The sequence below is a fragment of the Equus asinus genome, chromosome 6 (genome assembly GCF_041296235.1).
Source record: "Equus asinus isolate D_3611 breed Donkey chromosome 6, EquAss-T2T_v2, whole genome shotgun sequence".
NCBI lineage: Eukaryota > Metazoa > Chordata > Mammalia > Perissodactyla > Equidae > Equus > Equus asinus.
In genome coordinates, this window is record NC_091795.1 from 94680097 (window position 1) to 94695302 (window position 15206).

The 15206-nt window shown below is 52.7% G+C and overlaps 1 long non-coding RNA gene across 1 annotated transcript; it reads right to left on the bottom strand.

The window, feature by feature from the left end:
- Positions 1-385: 385 nt before the first annotated feature.
- On the bottom strand, positions 386-3574 carry LOC106847443 (uncharacterized). The gene is made up of 3 exons (XR_001402148.3): positions 3062-3574; positions 2755-2832; positions 386-2622 (listed from the first exon to the last, which is right to left on the bottom strand). It is a non-coding gene; the product is annotated as an uncharacterized lncRNA (long non-coding RNA).
- Positions 3575-15206: the final 11632 nt, after the last annotated feature.

A 15206-nucleotide genomic window follows, 5' to 3' on the forward strand; every position in this document is an offset into this window, starting at 1 on the left:
CCAATTATTCCACTCCTGGGAATGTAACTTAAGGGACTAATCAGAAAAAGGGGAGAACAAAGTGCTTATTGCAGCATTAATTAGAACTTGAAAATCACCGAAATATTCAACAATAGAGAGCTGGCTAATTGGATCATGTCATAGACACTTAATGACATTTCACAGCTGTCAAAATTGGTTACAAAGAATTTTCAGAAAATGCTTTTCAAAATGACATTAACTGAAAAATGCAAAACAGAATTGAGGAGAGAGGGTTCGAGCTACATTTAGGAGAAAATAAAAAGAGAATTCAAAGAGAAGAAATTTACCAGAAAACCAACAGCCGTGACTTTTGGGCAATGGATGATGTTATGGGTGATTCCAAAAACTGTTTTATTTATTTCCCAACCATCTTTTATTTTTATTCTTATTTTTTACAAATTTTATTGAGATGCAGTTGACATCCAACCATCTTTTAAAGCGCAATTCAAAAGGAACCTCCTCCACGAAGACTTCCATAACTCTCACCCTCTGGTGCCCAAGAGCCTTTGCTGTGCCTCTCATGGCATCTGCCATCTGTGCTGTGCTCTTATCTGTCTTCACCCAGGCTGAACCCCTCAGGGCTGTAGTTGTGCAGCCCACAACTCTGGGTCCCAGTGCCCGGCTCTAGGACCGTCCACATTGTGCACCTACTGGCCGTCTTGATGGACACTTGGGTTCTGGATGGCCCCTATGCCTGTGGCTCTCTCTCTTTTGCTTCCAAGAACTCCTTTTTAATGTTAACGCTGCTTCAGGGGAACTAACCGTCTACCGATGGGAAAATACATAATGACAGAGGGTACCTCCACTTTGCCCCATGAATTCCATGGGGCTCTTTATTGGCTAACTTTTCTTCTGGTTATGATTCACATTTTCCTGCTTTATCGCATCTTTAATCATTTTTGCTTGGATGTTGGACATTGTGATAGTACCTTGTTGAGAGTCTGGATTTTGTTGTCTTCCTTTAAAGATTACTGAGTTTGGCTTTGGCGGTTAGCTGCATTTTTTTGTACATCAGTTTTATCCTGTCAAGACTCGTTTTTCGGCTTTGTCTGGACGGGTCTGGAACAGCCCTTACTCCAGGGCTAGCGCAGTTCTCCACTGAAACTGTGACCCTCTCAGAAGGATCAAAATCAGAGCAGTGGTCACAGGGGCCCGAGGAGGGTGAGGAAATGATGGTTGAAGGGCACATGGAATGTTTTTGGGTAATAGAAATGTTTTATATCTTGATCATGATGTGTTTACATGACTGTACGCGTTTGTCAAAACTCAGAAGTGTACACCTAAAAATGGTGAATTTTACTATGTGTAAACGATACCTCACTAAACTAACTTTTAAAAGAGAGTGGCTTTTGGGGCTGGCCCCGTGGCCGAGTGGTTAAGTTCGCGCGCTCCGCTGCAGGCGGCCCAGTGTTTCGTTGGTTCGAATCCTGGGCGCGGACATGGCACTGCTCATCAAACCACGGTGAGGCGGCGTCCCACATGCCACAACTAGAAGGACCCACAACGAAGAATATACAGCTATGTACTGGGGGGCTTTGGGGAGAAAAAGGAAAAAAATAAAATCTTTAAAAAAAAAAAAAAAGAGAGTGGCTTTTCTGAGGTCACAACTGAGTACCTGGTGTCTTCGGCAAGGTCTTGTCCTTCTGGCTGGTCAGAACTCCGACGTCTCCCCTTGCTGGGTGTCCTCTGGAGTCTCCCTTTGGCTCCCTGGTGGCTCTTCTCTGAGAGGCTCCACAAACCCTCGCCTTGTGCATGTGTAGCTAAGTGTTTTCTTGAAAACTCAAGGGGACTCCTGCGTAACTTCCTGGGGATCCTTCTCTGCTTGACCTTTTCCTCTCTGGAACCCCACAAATACCAGCCACCTCAGCAGCCCTGAGCTCCAGCCTCTGCTTTCTCTGCCCAGTGAGATTACTGCTCCCTGGGCCTCCCTCCCCTCTGCTGTGGTTTAGAAAGTGCCTGGGCTGCCTCCAGGCAGAACACCGAGTGAAGGTGGAGCTGCCCTCACGTGTGTCCTTCTCTAGGGACCACAGCCCTGCGGTGTCATCCAGTGCTTAGAAACAGTTGCTTCATATAATCTGCCCAGTTTTCTAGTTGTTCATGGCGGGGAGGTAAGTCTGATACCTGTTACCCTCTTAGGGCTAGAACCAGAAGTCCCCAGTAGTACTCTGTAAATGTAGAGTGTGGGCTTCTGTTTTATTCCTCATTGGTGTATCTACATACGCTCCCTGCTCTGTGCCACAGGTACGATCCCCAGGATGTCCCACGCTCGTCCCCTCTACCAGAACACTGACCATCTCCCTCACCACACACACACACTCCTACTCATCATTCAGCTTCTGTTTAGATTCCCCAGAAGTCCTCCCTGCCCTTCCATGGTGGCCGCAGCCTGGCAGTGGCCTCGGCTGAGCCTCCACCCTAAGCAATGCCCAGAGGAGGGGCTGGGCTGGGGGTGGGGAGGTACGTGCCTGGTGGCATGGGCAGGAGTCCACATCCACCAGTGGCGGGGCGGGTGGAAGACGTGTCCTGGGCAGCCGTGGCCTGTTCCTGGCATGTCGTTTGGCTGTGGTTCTTGCCCGTTTTTCCACGTTGGTTCCCAGCTTTCTGCCAAAGGTAGCCAGAGAGTTTTCTGTTGCTTCCAAGGAGGAACCCTGGCTGAGGTGGGAGACAAGCAAGCCAGGGACTCCCCCAACCCAGCGAGCACCCAGGGTGAGCTTAGAGCCCAGGGAAGGTTACCTTCCTCCTCTCTCCTCTTTCCTTGGGAATGCAGCCATCTGCCTCCAGCTGACATGCCCCACCTGATGGCAAGTTTCCCTGGGGCAGAAACAGAACAGCAGGAAGTGTCGCATGACGCAGGCTCACTGTGGATAACTTCCTGCAGGGATTCCTGAGCAGCCCCCAGCAGCCCTCCCCCGGGACCCCTCCTCCCTCCCAAAGTCAGCAGCCAGGCCACTGGCAAACCTGCTGGGTAACCCACCCCCACACGCATACGCACATGCGTGCACACACGCTCTTACGTCTATGTTTATTTCTCCATACATACCAAAAAGTTTGAGTTCCCAGAGATAGTTCCTCCACTTCCAACAAACAGGGCAGGTCCATTCTAGTCTCCTCCTTTTCCATATTTGTAATTTCCTCCTCAGACAGGGAGAGCCGGCTTCCCATATATAGTGACCTGTTAGACCAGGCTCTCCACTTAACCCATCTTCCGTGTCGGCCCCACAGCCCCACCCTGCTCAGATGCCCTCTTCTCAGCTGGGCACATGCCAGGATGCTGCTCCTGCTTAATGCCCCCTCCTTGTCTGGGCTCTGACAGCTCGTGCCACCAACCCTCCCAAGGGGATCCCCTTTGCGCCCTCCTTGTGGATGCCGCCTTCACCCTGCTCAGGTTGCATACCCACACTGGACAGCCCCTCCGCTGTGTCCTCTTCCTCTGATCCGACACCATGCCAGGCTGTCCTGCCTCACTACTCAGGCTCTGACCCCGTACTGGGCCATCCCCCGCCCTACACAGACCACCTCCTCACCCCTCTCAGGCCAGCCGGTGCCCTCTTTCCCCTGCTGTGCGCCCACACGCACTCTGGCCGCAGTGTCCCTGGACTGGGCGTGGACACCTCCCTTGCCCTGCCTCACATGAGGTCTTTGGAGGGAATTGTTAGGGAAGGAAGTAGGGGGAAGGGGGAAGAGCTGTTCTTTCTTCATGGCAAGTGGAGGGCAGTGCTCTGCGCTGGGAAGTTCTCATACCCCGATCCTAGCTCACAGGCTCTGAGCACCTACTGTGTGCTCAGCACATCTCCATCCTCGCACAAGCCCCGGAGGTGGGTTTTATCACTGCTCCCATTTTCAAACTGCAGAAACTGAAGCTCAGGAAAGGCACAGTGACTTCCCCCTCAACAGCAGGGAGGTCAGCTCCCTGGATGTTTCTGGAAGTTTGGGACTCCTCTAGAAATACACTTAGATTCTCTTCCCTTCTATCCTGGGCCCCCAAGCTCTGGGCTGTCCTCACCAAGATGACTGGCTTTTCCAGCTGTAGATGAGAAGGGCTCCTCCTGGAACTACGGTCACCTCCTCACAGCCTGTGAGCCCCCGGGGGCTATCCCTGCAGGGATGAAGGGGCAGTGAGCGGCCCACCAGGAGCTGGGCAGGTGTGGGTGGACCAGTGCTTGCCCGGGGCCCGAGTAGCCTGAGGCCTGGGAAGGCACAGACCCAGGAGACCTGGAGGCAGCCCCAAGGCTCTGTGGTGTGGCCTGAGGGCACCACTCTGGTTCGCTTGCTAGGTCCCCACAACTTGCCTGGGGCCTTCTAGGACTCGGGGTGCCTCTGCCTGCGGTCACCAAGCAGCAGGCTGGGAGCACCTTCAAAAGGCAGAAGTAGGCGGAGGCAGCCGACATCTGTGGGTGTCCATCTGGGCGGGTTTCCCGCCATGACCCTGCTGCCTCCTCCAGGGATGGGGGACAGCCAAAGTGACCTCCTAACCTCCCGCCCTGACCAGGGAGCTGCAGGGTGATGGAGGCAGGGGCAGGGACAGTGGGCTGGCCCTGCATCCTCTGGGTGGGGGCTTCTCCTGACCCTCAGACAGGTGTGAGGGGGTTGGGAGCCCCCAGCCCCTCTGCATCCCTCACCCCCGGCTTTGGGCTCCAAGGTCCACCGGGGTCCAGTGTGTCTGGCACCCACTTACCTCTCTGTGCCTCAGTTTCTTTATCTGTGCCTCGACCTCTGGAGCAGGCAGCCCTGCATTCATACCTGGGTCCTGCTACTCCTGGAATAGTTCTGGGAAAGCCCCTCATTCCTCAGCCGGTGTGGTCTTGGGACTGTTGGGAGAAGAATGGCTGTCACTCTGTCTTGAGGACAATGTCGGGGGTGTGAGGACGGGGAGCCCTGTGGGGCTGTGACACGAGGCCAGGGGAGCCATGCACCGGGCCTGGGGTGGTGGTTGAGAGAACCAAATGCAAACAGGGGCTCAGGCCACGGGGAGGGCTCCATGATGGGGCTGGCCTGTCACGTGGGCAGCAGTGGGAGGGTGGATCGCGGAGACCCGGCTGGCCTTAGGACTAACGCCCCCGTGAGCCGTGATGGTCAACAGGTGGGAAGGCGCCTGGTGGTGGGAGGGCAGCACTATGAGTGCCCAGAGCTTGCGGACAGGTGCGGGCTCCCCGCCTGGAGGGGGGCCCTGGTACAGCCCTGGCCTAGCCCCAGCCCTCCAGGCCACAGCCCAAAGCCCAGGTCCTGTGACCGGACCCTCCCCAGGGGCTCGAAGTCCCTTCCCTGCTTGCAAGAGGGGCCTTGAGGCCCCAGCAAGGACAGAGGAGGCAGGGAGTGGCCTGGGAGGCCTGCGCCAGCTACATGGGGCTCCCCTATACTTCAGGGGCCTGGAACCCTCTGGAGGCCAGAGCAGGAGGGAGGAAAGTTTGCTGCGGCGGGCCAGCTGTGGCTGTGCGCCAGGGCCGGCGGGGCAGAGGCGGCTGACGTGCAGCTGGGCCAGTACCCACGGGCCAGCCCCTGCCTGGCCGCCTGCCCGGGATGGCTGCGCCAGCCTCCTCAGAGCCGGCTGCATCTGGCCTCCTGGGTGGGCGGCCTCCCCCCGCCCCCCACCTCCCCCTACTGTAGCCGCACCTTCACCCCCCTCACCCCCCACCCCCACCCCTGCCTCTGAGCCAGCTTCTCCAGGCTCAAGCTGGCTTCCTAACAGGAGCCAGGAGCACTTTCTGGGAGCAGAGAGCCAGGTGGAGGGGTGGCGGGGTAGGGGGTCTGGTGGGTGTGAGGCCTTTCCCGGGGCTCCAGCTCACTGTCTGTCCCTCCACACCAGAAGCTCTCAGAGAGACAGGGACAGAAAGGAGAGTGTGTAAGGTGGGAGGGCATAGGTGAGCAGCAGAAGCAGAGGCCGGGGAACTGCAGGACCACCAGAGCCGGAGGGAATAGGGGGCATGTCTGTGGGGACCTGGGTGGTGGCCCACGACTTAGTGAGACACACGATGGCATCAGCCCCGGAGGCAGGTGGACTGGAGCTGTGGGGAAGCTGGGAGAAGGACACAGTTGTTTTCAGGTAGTAGATCTAGGTAATATTTAAAATAATAATTTAAAAAACAGCTTAATTGAGGTGTAATTCATGTACAATAACCCACACCTGTTTAAAGTGTACAGTTTGATAAGTTTTGACACATGTCACCACAATCAAGAGAACAAACAGCGCCATCACCCCTAAAGTCCCCTTGTAACCCCTCCCTCCTGCCCCTCCCAGGCAATCACTGATTCTTCTGTCACTGTGGATCAGTCTGCGTTTTCTAGAGCTTTATATGAATGGAGTCACACAGTACGTATTCTTTTTTGTCTGGCTTCTTTAACTCGGCACAATTATTTTGTGATTTACCCATATTTTGGGTGTGTCAATAGTCCTTTCTTTTTACTGCAGAGGAGCGTCCCATCGTCTTCAGCTCCGAGGGAGCCTGGAACCAAAAGCCCACAGTCAGGATGACGACCAGCAGGGGGCAGAGTGTAGGGCATGTTGGAGCTCTCTCATTCCCAGGAAATGGTCATTATTTGGTCTGCCTGGTGGTTCCCTGGAAGACCCTGCTTGCAAAACTGTCTTTATTTGACCTGACTTGGAGCCCACCCAGTGCAAAAAGCCTTTTCCCCAGGGGTATTTGTCAGGAACATCCTGGAAGAGATGCCCAATTTCATGGCTGCCTGAGGAGATGGACAGCAGTTGGGGCAGACACAGAGCAACCAAAAGGCCTAAAAGGAAAAGCTGGGTGACAAAAGGGCCACAGGTGCTTTGAAAGGCCCCGAATTGCTCCTGGGAGCCTGGAGGACACAGCAGAGAGCTGTGCACCCCTTGGGGAAGAGCTGCGGGGGCCCTGAGCCCTCGCCTCTGGCTGACCTGGGGCTCTGGGCCAGCAGGAGGCGAGGGCTAAGGCAGGAGCTGTCAGCTGCCCCGCTGAGTGCCGAGGCTGCGCCCAGCCCGCCCAGAGCCCCTCAGCAAAGACCGGAACACTCGTCGGTTCCAGGTGTGTCAGGAAATCACATCTGACCATTCGCCAACCACTAGTCTACCTGAGCCGAGATTTCAGTGTCCGTGCCCAACGTTCGATACAGACTGTACGGAATTAGTCCAGAAAAGTCACTGAACAAACAACAACAACCATCTGTGGGGAAAGAGAAGAATCTGATTCCCAAAATAGCCATGTTACATTACCTAAAATGTTCAGGTTCAACAGAAAACTACAAGACATGCAAAGAAACAGAAAAGTATGACTCATACTCAGGCAAAGAAATGATCAGTAGAAACTGTCCCAGTCAGCAGGCTTCCTGGACAGAGACTTTAAATCAGTTGTTTTAACCATGTCCACGGACCTGAAGAGCTAAAGCGTGAGATACGCCTCATGCACAGCTCCACAGGGCTGGGGGCCGCTCCTCCTCCCCCTCACACCCTCTGAGAGCTGCCCGGATGGCGGCCTTTGGGAGTCAGGGCTGGGAGGCACCAGACGCCCCTCGACCCCCCACCCAGCACGAGGGAGCTGAAGGAAAGCAGCAGGCCAGCCGGGCCTCCAAGGGAACAGCTGGTCCAGACTGAGCAGCAGTCCCACCCACTTCTACTGATCTGGGCACACCTGCTTTGAGGACAAACTTCACGAGAATAAAAATGGAAAAAGGGAGTCAGCTCTCAGCAGGGGGGTGGAAAGTGGGAGGGACACTGCTGCCTTCAGACAGCCAACGCTGTGTGGCTCTGGGGAGGGCCAAGCCATGGCTGGCTCTTGTCTGCTGCTGTGTGATGTGGGGCAGGCAGCTCAGCCTCTCTGAGCCGGTGTGCTTCCTTGCGAAGTGGAGATAATGAACCCTGCCCTCCCACCTCACAGCGTTGCCAGGCAGAACCGAGTGAGAGCAACCTAAGGGCGATTCCTCCTCTTCCTCCGTTTGTGCCCCAGGGCCCTCCTGGAGAGGGGCCCCTGTCCCTGGGGCACCTTTGCCCTCTGGAGCCACCGCCCTCCCGCCCACGTGGACTGCAGGATGTTTGCTTGCTCTTATCACACGGCGTGCACACACAGATGAAGAGTTCCTGTGGGGCCTGGTAACTGGGCCATCTGTGCTGGCTGCCAGGCTCACCTGGTGCTCCATCTGCAGCCACAGCACAAGAAGTCACTGCCCCGGTCTGATCCAGTGGGACATAGACATGGGATGGTGAGGCCAGGGGAGAATTTAGCTTGCAGGGAGTTGGGGAGCTGCACAGAACTGCTGGCTGGCTGGTCCCAGGAGGTCCGGAGGGCTGTGTCCACTTGGACCACCCTTCTTGAACAGCTGAGCCCAAGATCTGGGCAAAGAGCCCACCCACAGGGCTCACATTGGGAATAGGGTCACCCCTAACACTGCGCAGGGATGGGGAGCTGGGACAAGTGGCCTGGCCACCCCCCAAGGGGCACTCTTTGACCTTGGGTTTGATACTCAAGTCAGGGTGGAGGGCAGCCTGGGTTCTCGCAGGCCCTCAGCCCATCCTCAGATGCCTCAGACTTGAAAGAGAGCAAGCCTGTGCATCTGTGTGGGAACAAAATTTTTTTGTTAGGACTTTACTTTTTTAGAGCAGTTTTAGGTTCACAGCAAAATTGAGAGGAACAGGGCTAGAGAGGTACAGAGATTTCCCATATACCCCTGCCCGTACCCATGCATAGCTCCCCCTGTTATCAACATCTCTCTCCAGAGTGGGACATTCGTCACCACTGATGAACCCACGTGACACATCATTATCACCCAAAGTCCATAGTTCTCATTAGGGTTCGCTCCTGGCGTTGTGCGTTCTGTGGGTTTGGACGAATGTCTAACGACGGGTGTCCACCATCACAGTATCACACAGAGGGTTTCACTGCCTAAAGCCCCCTGTGACCACCTGTTCACCCTCCCCCGTAAACCCTGGCAACCACTGACCTTTTCACTGTCTCCATTGTTTTGCCTTTTCTAGAACGTCACACAGCTGGCATCGTACAGGATGCAGCCTTCTCAGGTTGGCTTCTTTCACTTATGAATATGCATTTAAGTTCCTCCATGCCTTTTTCCGGCTTGACAGCTCATTTCTTCTTAGTGCTGAATAATATTCCATTGTCCGGATGTACCAGTTTATTTATCCATCACCTACCAGAGGATGTCTGGGTTCTCCCAAGTTTTGGGAATTCTGAAGAAAACTGGTGTTAACATCTGTGTGCGGGTTTTGTGTGGGCATGTGTTTTCAGCTCCTTTGGGTATAAACCAGGGAGCACGATTGCTGGATCTTATGGTAAGAGTGTGTTTAGTTTTGTAAGAAACTGCAAAATTGTCTTTCCGAGTGGCTGTACCATTTTGCATTCCCTCCAACAATGAATGAGATTTCTGTTGCTCCACGTCCGCGCCAGCGTATGGTGTCGTCAGTGTCTGGATTTTGGCCATTCTGATAGGTTTGTGGTGGAATCTCACTGAGGTTTTACTTTGCATTTCCTTGATGACATATGATGTGGAGCATCTTTTCAGATGCTTGTTTGCCATCTGTATATCTTCCTTGATGAGGCGTCTGTTAAGGTCTTTGCCCTATTTCTTAATCAGGTAGTTTGTTCCCTATTGTTGAGTTTTAGAAGTTGCTTGTGTATTTTGGATAACAGTCCTTTATCGGATGTACTTTTTGTAAATATTTTCTCCCAGTCTGCGACTTGTCTTCTCATTCTCTTGACAGTGTCTTTCCCAGAGCAGAAGTTTTTAATTTTAATGAAGTCTAGCCTATCAGTACTTTCTTTCATGGATCTCGTATATGGGGTAGGACTTAAAAAGTCATCAACATTCCCAAGGTCATCTAGGATTTCTCCTACGTTATCTTCTAGGAGTTTCGTAGTTGTGCATTTTACGTTTAGGCCTGTGATCCATTTTGGGTTAATTTTTGTGAAGGCTTTAAGTTCTTGTCTAGATTTGCCGTGGGGAGAGCTCTGTGTCTGTTCCAATGGGTAAATATGAGCTCCCCTTGGCACTCTCCGTTCCCACCCTCCCTACGGCAGCCCAGGCAGAGCTGTGTGCCTGATAAACGCCCTGCTGAGTCTTAAGCTTTTGGGACCAGAAAGGGTCATGCCTCACCCTGCAGACAGTTGTTTACATGGGACGCCTCTCCTCCCGGCCTAGGTAACAGGCCCGCTGGAACCCTTCAGCATTTTCACATCCAACAGCTTCCCCGGTCAGCGGTTAAGGTCTTGACATATGGTAATAGGAAAGAAGGAAGGAAGGAGGGAAGAAAGGGGGGAGGATGAAAAAGTCCTGAAAGGGAATAGAGGGTAAAAAACAACTATTTTAGTTTTTATCATTTAAGATTTCCCTGAAAATTAAACGTTTGCTTTTTTCAGTAGGGCAAGGAAACTAGGTCATGTGATGAATCCAGAGACAATCACCATGTAACTGTGTGACTCGCTGTGTGACCTCGGAAGGTTCCTGAACACAGGGGCTGGTTGCACTCCAGCCTGAGGAGGTTTCCTGGGCTCTGGACTTCATTTTCTGTTGAGAGTGACAGGAAACCCGGCACTGACAGGAGCAGAGAGCAGAAGGAAAAACCCACTCGGAGCATCGAAATGATCTCCCTTCAAGTGTCTGAACATCCATTAAACCTGAACACAGGGCGCACTGGTCAGCAACCTCTCAGGGGAAGAAACTCAAATTTTCTTTCCTGATCATTGAAAGAACGCCCACCCACCAGATTCCTTTCCCTCTCAGAAGGTGTATTCTAGCTTTCCTCAGCATGCCATAACTTGAAAGAGAGTGTGGTAGAGTTCCTCTTCAGTAGCAACATACAAGAGAATATTCAAGAAGGAACAGGCGGGATTCAGAATATCCAATGATCTTCCACGGGTTGCCAACGAGTCATTCATCTTACAAACAGGGGATCGGTTGATTCTTTCAGTCATTCAGTGAAAATTTATTGATCATTGTATCAACCAGGATCTCAACAGGAATCACATGGCACTCAAAACCCCAGAATTCAAAGGCGGGGTTATTTATAAAGAGACGATTTACCAGGATGGAACGTAGGGGGACCTAAAGGGACAGTGTTGTAACCTCCAGCAGGTAGCAGCTCACCCCTGAGGGGACCAGGAAGTCATTCCAGTGCCTGAGGGAGACTCGTGTGGAAGAGACCACCCTGACAGGAGCAGAGAGTGAGCTTCAGGAACAGCCTGCTCAAGTGGCTTGTAGGAGGAGCCAGGGCTTCCATCCCTGACCTTGCGCTCTCCCTCCCCTGAGCTCTCCTTCTGAGCTGTACCAGCTGAGTGGTCCACATAGGTGCACCCCCAGGAGGAGAGAAGGGTGGAGCATGGGCCTGGAGTGGCTGATGTGAGATATCTGCACAAGTGTCTACAAGGGCCCAGCCATTGCTGTAGGCATTTGGCACTGATTAGTGAACAAGTTAGACAAAAACCCTTGTTCTGGTGGAAGGAACATTCTAGCAAGGTAGGAAAATGATAAATCAACAATAAGTGTAATAATCAAGTAAAATACATGGCAGGTTAGAAAGTGGTAAGTGTTATGGGAAAAACAGAGGTTAAGGAGGTCTGGGGGCATGGGCTGGTGGGGGGCACAGCGGGAAGGAGGCCTTTGCCTTGCAAGGGTATCTGGACGTGCCCCACGTCAGGGACCCCTGGAAGCCTTACTGAGGCAGGCCCCTGAGACTTTGTGGCTTTCTCCCCTCTGCTCACACGAACTCACATCGTCTAGAGAATTCGCTATTTCCTGCTCCCCTGATCCTTTCGGCACAGCATCATCAATGGGCGGACTAACTCGATGTCCCGTGGGATGGAAAGGTGACCAAGGTCCCTACAGACTAGACCCTAACTCGGGGCTGGGGAGTCGGCATGGCCCTGAGGTTGGCAGCAAAGGCGCAATGTTGGCCCTGCAGCTGAAAGCAAACTGTTTCAGACGGTCTTTCCTAACGGAGATGGAGAAAAGAGCATTTGCCAAGAAGGCAAGCCTGAGACTCAGCCTGCACTCACCTTCTTATTAATAATGTCCCACCAGGCTCAGAAAGCTCGTGTCTTCCTTCCTGGTAACGTGACCGAGATTGGGCAGACATCTCCAACATGCACTTCAGCAATGGAAAACCAATAGTTGTGGCAGCTTTTCTTATCTGTGCGCTGTCAGCATCACGCAACCTCGGGGACATAGCCGTGCAGTATCTTCAGCGGATGGTGTACCTAAAACACGCTCTAGAAGCAAGAAGGCCAGAACAGCGGCAGAAGGAGAGAGGCGGGTAGTAGTCAGAGGCGCGGTCTGGAGGGCAAGGGGCATGGATCCCGTCTACATCATAAGGACATTGGCTTTTCCTCTGAGTGAAATAGGGAGCCACTGCAAGGTTTTGAGCAGGAGTAGCTTACCCTGAGTCACATTTTAGAAGGATCATTGTTTTTGCTAGATTGAGAATAAAATGAAGGGGCCCATGGATGGAAAGAGTCCAGGTAGGTGACTGGAAAAACCCAAGCGAGAGCTGAGGTGGTGAGAGACGGCTGGATTCTGGATATGTTTTGAAGGTAGGGGCAACAGGATTTTCTGAGAGACTGATACAGGCTGTGACAGAAAAGGAAGGTGACCATGACTCCAAGGGTTTTGTTCAGGGCAACTGAGAGCAGGGAACAAGCATTTGCTGGTGACCTTCTCTCTGCCAGCACCATGCTGGGTTCAGGGTCACCGAGGCCAGTAAGGGGCGTAGCGCATCCCCTCAGGGCTCCTGCTCGCTGCGGGCCGGTGGAGAGGGGGCAGTTAGGATCCGCACAGGCTGTTACAACACGATGCTTTAGAGGCACAAAGGAGGGGCACAGAAAGGGGAGTGCCAGGGACAGCTCTCGAGGTGGTGAGTGAGCAGAGTCACAAAGAATAGGGGAACTTCTCCAGCCACAACAGAGGAGGTCTGGAGGAAACAGGAAAGATGAGGGCGAGAGCAAAGAGGAGTAATGACGGGCAGGACCAGTGTGCTCAGCGACTTGCAAACAGGCTTCTACAGGGGAAATGCTCTCGGGAAATGCTGGGGGGCACCGTGGACCCGTGGGCCGGCCAGTCAGGACGAGCCGCTTGTGGTCTATCCTGACATGCTCTGATCCACAGTTGAGACAGCCTGTGAGTTGAAATGGCTCCGGGGTGGCGCAGCTACAGGCAGGAAGGGAAGCTACTGCAACAGTGGAGACAGAGGATGCGGGAAATGGGGGAAGACACGCCAGGCCCGAAGGTCTGACTGGATGTCGGGGATGAGAGAGAGGCAGACTCAGAGGTGACCCCCTTTTCTGGCTTGGGCACCATCCACAGCAGGACCCACGGGAGGAGACGCACGATTGGGAAGGAAGAGGATCTAGTTTGGGATGCGTTAGGTCCAAGTGCTTGGTGGAGAACGCCCTGGAGGGGTAGATCTAGCGCTTAAGGGAGAGCTCTAGATGGAGGAAGAAATGTGGGAGTTGCCAGTGTTGAAGTGATTAGAATCAGAGGATGGAGAAGAGACCACTGACTGGCCCCTGGGACCAGTAACACTTCCGGTGCAGGTGTGGGGTCAGAAGAGGGACGGCCAGACATAGGAGAATCAGAGAGGGCCGCCTGGCAAACACTTCTCTGACCCCCTTCCCCTTTCCAGTTTCCCAAGGCCCCGAGTCCTACTTGCGAAGCTGTGTGCCTGAGGGGAGGAGATTTCAGCCCCCGGGACATGTGAAGTTAGAGGATTCAATGAGGGAAACCTGGGACTTCTGCTGGCAATCCAGCACCTGGGACTGTTTGCCCTTCTGGACTTGAACCAGGAGACTCATAGTTTTAGGAACTGTTGGCAATCATCTGGGACCACACAAGGAGAGCGAAACTAGGATGAAGCCCCCAAAGGAGGAAAGAAATTAGGTTGTTGGTGACATCAAGCTCTAGGATGAAGCTTTGCTACCGTTCGACCCCTCAGTTATCAAGGTACATTTCCTTTATTGTTTAGCTAGCTTAAAGACTTTCTGATACTTGCAACCCACACCTTCCAGCTGATACACAGCAGCCAGAAAGTAATTTAAAGCCAAAGTAATTTAAAAGGTTGTCTTTAACATCAAATGCCCCAGGGAGATAAAAGATAAGCAATTAGGTTATGGGTGACCTTGGGAAGAGCGTTTTCAGTGGAAACAGCAGGTGACAGCGGGAAGAACGGAGGTTTGGAGTCAGTCGTACTTCTGTCTCTTCCTAGCAGTGTGCTCTCCTGGGCCTGACTCTTGTCTGTGCGATGGGCGATATCTCCCCTTTCATTTGATCCTGGGGGGATGAAAGGAGACTGCCAAGTGTCCAGTACAGAGTTCAAGAAACGGCACGACAGGGACAGAAGTCGGATGGCACTGGACTGAAGTGCCCAAGAGGTGAGAAAGTGGGATGATGAACAGATGATTCTTTCAAAGACGTTAACACACAGTTCACAGAAAATGAAGTACAAACGGCTGCTGAACATGAAGTTATGGTCAACTTCACTCGAACAGAGAAGCACAAATCAAAGCAGTAAGATGGTGGGAAACAAGCTCTCTCAGACTCAATGGGAAGGACTGTAAATCTGTTTGCCTTGGATGGGAGTTTGGCAGTATCTACAAAATACGTACTGAACATATTCTTTGACATAGCATTCTTCTGCTGAGAACTCATCCTACAATTTGACAAGTATGTAAGGACAGACATGCTGGCACATTTTCTGCAGCAGTGTTTGTAATGGCCAAAGCTTAGCCTAAATGTCCATCAGTGGGCACTGATTAGCTGACGATGTCTCTGTAATGGAATCTAATATAGTCATTAAAAAGAACACGCTTGAGTCTGCGTGAAGGATTCTTGTGTAGCCATGGAGAAATTATCAATGGTTCTCTCTTGGCAGTGGGACTGGGGAGGTAGGAAATTTATCCCTCAGAGAAATCTTCTCATGGAGCGCCAACATTCATTCTAATGGCTTATGTTTTTTTCTTGGCATTTCTTAACATTTACAATAAAATAAACAAAATTTGGCTAAAACATGTGAAGGAGGTGATGGCTAATGGAGGTCAGGACCAAGGGGGTGTGTGTATGTGTGTGTGAGACAGAAAGGCCTTGAACAGAGAAGAAACCACCTGTGCCCCAATGATGTTATTCCACAAACGCTGTGACCACCCTGGGGCTTGGGCACTGGGGGAGGCAGGAGGCAGGAGGCTGACGACATCACTTATGGACAGGGTAGCCTGTAT